Source organism: Phyllobates terribilis, unplaced genomic scaffold, assembly GCF_046119375.1.
Source record: "Phyllobates terribilis strain yellow unplaced genomic scaffold, ASM4611937v1 Scaffold_226__1_contigs__length_3207580, whole genome shotgun sequence".
NCBI classification, from domain to species: Eukaryota; Metazoa; Chordata; class Amphibia; order Anura; family Dendrobatidae; genus Phyllobates; species Phyllobates terribilis.
The window spans coordinates 2716708-2721591 of NW_027362986.1; positions in this window are offsets into that span (position 1 = coordinate 2716708).

A 4884-nucleotide genomic window follows, 5' to 3' on the forward strand; every position below is an offset into this window, starting at 1 on the left:
CTCATTGGGCGAATTGCTCTGGAACTGAAATCGGAATGCTCACTGACATTTCCCCTTTCTGAAAGTCTGATAAACGCCGGAAAAATGACTAAGTCCAAAAAAATTTTTTTTTCAACTTTTTTCAATTTTACCCCCGTGGGATATATATTCTACCCACACACATTTGGAACTCTCCTGGGGTACCCTCACACATATTATTCCCTCATTTAGTGGATATTTTCACAAAAAAGTGAAATTTTCAAAAATCCAAATTATTGGCTGAAAATGACTAAATATCAAGGACTTATTGGGCGAATCGCTCTGGAACTGAAATCGGAATGCTCACTGACATTTCCCCTATCTGAAAGTCTGATAAACGCCGGAAAAATGACTAAGTCCAAAAAAAAATTTTTTTCAACTTTTTTCAATTTTACCCCAGTGGGATATATATTCTACCCACACACATTTGGAACTCTCCTGGGGTACCCTCACACATATTATTCCCTCATTTAGTGGATATTTTCACAAAAAAGTGAAATTTTCAAAAATCCAGAAAATTGGCTGAAAACGACTAAATATCAAGGACTCATTGGGCGCATCACTCTGGAACTGAAATCGAAATGGTCTCTCACATTTCCCCTATCTGAAAGTCTGATGAACGGCGGAAAAATTACTAATTCCAAAAAAAAATTTTTTCAATTTTACCCCCGTGGGAAATATATTCTACCCACACACATTTGGAACTCTCCTGGGGTACTGGGGTACCCTCACACATATTATTCCCTCGTTTAGTGGATATTTTCACAAAATAGTGAAATTTTCAAAAATCCAGAAAATTGGCTGAAAACGACTAAATATCAAGGACTCATTGGGCGAATTGCTCTGGAACTGAAATCGGAATGCTCACTCACATTTCCCCTATCTGAAAGTCTGATAAACGGCGGAAAAATGACAGTCCAAAAAAAAATTTTTTTTCAACTTTTTTCAATTTTACCCCCGTGGGATATATATTCTACCCACACACATTTGGAACTCTCCTGGGGTACCCTCACACATATTATTCCCTCATTTAGTGGATATTTTCACAAAAAAGTGAAATTTTCAAAAATCCAGAAAATTGGCTGAAAACGACTAAATATCAAGGACCCATTGGGCAAATTGCTCTGGAACTGAAATCGGAACGCTCACTGACATTTCCCCTTTCTGAAAGTCTGATAAACGCCGGAAAAAAGACTAAGTCCAAAAAAAAAATTTTTTCAACTTTTTTCAATTTTACCCCCGTGGGAAATATATTCTACCCACACACATTTGGAACTCTCCTGGGGTACCCTCACACATATTATTCCCTCATTTAGTGGATATTTTCACAAAAAAGTGAAATTTTCAAAAATCCAGGAAATTGGCTGAAAACGACTAAATATCAAGTACTCATTGGGCGAATCGCTCTGGAACTGAAATCGGAACGCTCACTGACATTTCCCCTTTCTGAAAGTCAGATAAACGCCGGAAAAATGACTAAGTCCAAAAAAAATTTTTTTTAAACTTTTTTCAATTTTACCCCCGTGGGATATATATTCTACCCAAACACATTTGGAATTCTCCTGGGGTACCCTCACACATATTATTCCCTCGTTTAGTGGATATTTTCACAAAAAAAGTGAAATTTTCAAAAATCCAGGAAATTGGCTGAAAACGACTAAATATCAAGTACTCATTGGGCGAATCGCTCTGGAACTGAAATCGGAACGCTCACTGACATTTCCCCTATCTGAAAGTCTGATAAACGCCGGAAAAATGACTAAGTCCAAAAAAAAATTTTTTTCAACTTTTTTCAATTTTACCACAGTGGGATATATATTCTACCCACACACATTTGGAACTCTCCTGGGGTACCCTCACACATATTATTCCCTCATTTAGTGGATATTTTCACAAAAAAGTGAAATTTTCAAAAATCCAGAAAATTGGCTGAAAACGACTAAATATCAAGGACTCATTGGGCGAATCACTCTGGAACTGAAATCGAAATGGTCTCTCACATTTCCCCTATCTGAAAGTCTGATGAACGGCGGAAAAATTACTAAGTCCAAAAAAAAATTTTTTCAATTTTACCCCCGTGGGAAATATATTCTACCCACACACATTTGGAACTCTCCTGGGGTACCGTCACACATATTATTCCCTCGTTTAGTGGATATTTTCACAAAAAAGTGAAATTTTCAAAAATCCAGAAAATTGGCTGAAAACGACTAAATATCAAGGACTCATTGGGCGAATTGCTCTGGAACTGAAATCGGAATGCTCACTCACATTTCCCCTATCTGAAAGTCTGATAAACGGCGGAAAAATGACAGTCCAAAAAAATGTTTTTTTTCAACTTTTTTCAATTTTACCCCCGTGGGATATATATTCTACCCACACACATTTGGAACTCTCCTGGGGTACCCTCACACATATTATTCCCTCATTTAGTGGATATTTTCACCAAAATTGAAATTTTCAAAAATCCAAATTATTGGCTGAATATGACTAAATATCAAGGACTCATTGGGCGAATCGCTCTGGAACTGAAATCGGAACGCTCACTGACATTTCCCCTATCTGAAAGTCTGATAAACGACGGAAAAATGACTAAGTCCAAAAAAAAATTTTTTTCAACTTTTTTCAATTTTACCCCCGTGGGATATATATTCTACCCAAACACATTTGGAACTCTCCTGGGGTACCCTCACACATATTATTCCCTCGTTTAGTGGATATTTTCACAAAAAAGTGAAATTTTCAAAAATCCAGAAAATTGGCTGAAAACGACTAAATATCAAGGACTCATTGGGCGAATCACTCTGGAACTGAAATCGAAATGGTCTCTCACATTTCCCCTATCTGAAAGTCTGATGAACGGCGGAAAAATTACTAAGTCCAAAAAAAAAAATTTTTTCAACTTTTTTCAATTTTACCCCCGTGGGATATATATTCTACCCACACACATGTGGAACTCTCCTGGGGTACCCTCACACATATTATTCCCTCGTTTAGTGGATATTTCCACAAAAAAGTGAAATTTTCAAAAATCCAGAAAATTGGCTGAAAACGACTAAATATCAAGGACTCATTGGGCGAATTGCTCTGGAACTGAAATCGGAATGCTCACTGACATTTCCCCTATCTGAAAGTCTGATAAACGGCGGAAAAATGACTAAGTCCAAAAAAAAAAATTTTTTCAACTTTTTTCAATTTTACCCCCGTGGGATATATATTCTACCCACACACATTTGGAACTCTCCTGGGGTACCCTCACACATATTATTCCCTCATTTAGTGGATATTTTCACCAAAAGTGAAATTTTCAAAAATCCAAATTATTGGCTGAAAATGACTAAATATCAAGGACTTATTGGGCGAATCGCTCTGGAACTGAAATCGGAATGCTCACTGACATTTCCCCTATCTGAAAGTCTGATAAACGCCGGAAAAATGACTAAGTCCAAAAAAAATTTTTTTTCAACTTTTTTCAATTTTACCCCAGTGGGAAATATATTCTACCCACACACATTTGGAACTCTCCTGGGGTACCCTCACACATATTATTCCCTCATTTAGTGGATATTTTCACAAAAAAGTGAAATTTTCAAAAATCCAGAAAATTGGCTGAAAACGACTAAATATCAAGGACCCATTGGGCGAATTGCTCTGGAACTGAAATCGGAACGCTCACTGACATTTCCCCTTTCTGAAAGTCTGATAAACGCCGGAAAAATGACTAAGTTCAAAAAAAATTTTTTTTCAACTTTTTTCAATTTTACCCCCGTGGGAAATATATTCTACCCACACACATTTGGAACTCTCCTGGGGTACCCTCACACATATTATTCCCTCGTTTAGTGGATATTTCCACAAAAAAGTGAAATTTTCAAAAATCCAGAAAATTGGCTGAAAACGACTAAATATCAAGGACTCATTGGGCGAATTGCTCTGGAACTGAAATCGGAATGCTCACTGACATTTCCCCTATCTGAAAGTCTGATAAACGGCGGAAAAATGACTAAGTCCAAAAAAAAAAATTTTTTCAACTTTTTTCAATTTTACCCCCGTGGGATATATATTCTACCCACACACATTTGGAACTCTCCTGGGGTACCCTCACACATATTATTCCCTCATTTAGTGGATATTTTCACCAAAAGTGAAATTTTCAAAAATCCAAATTATTGGCTGAAAATGACTAAATATCAAGGACTTATTGGGCGAATCGCTCTGGAACTGAAATCGGAATGCTCACTGACATTTCCCCTATCTGAAAGTCTGATAAACGCCGGAAAAATGACTAAGTCCAAAAAAAATTTTTTTTCAACTTTTTTCAATTTTACCCCAGTGGGATATATATTCTACCCACACACATTTGGAACTCTCCTGGGGTACCCTCACACATATTATTCCCTCATTTAGTGGATATTTTCACAAAAAAGTGAAATTTTCAAAAATCCAGAAAATTGGCTGAAAACGACTAAATATCAAGGACTCATTGGGCGAATCGCTCTGGAACTGAAATCGGAACGCTCACTGACATTTCCCCTATCTGAAAGTCTGATAAACGACGGAAAAATGACTAAGTCCAAAAAAAAATTTTTTTCAACTTTTTTCAATTTTACCCCCGTGGGATATATATTCTACCCAAACACATTTGGAACTCTCCTGGGGTACCCTCACACATATTATTCCCTCGTTTAGTGGATATTTTCACAAAAAAGTGAAATTTTCAAAAATCCAGAAAATTGGCTGAAAACGACTAAATATCAAGGACTCATTGGGCGAATCGCTCTGGAACTGAAATTGGAATGCTCACTGACATTTCCCCTTTCTGAAAGTCTGATAAACGCCGGAAAAATGACTAAGTTCAAAAAAAAT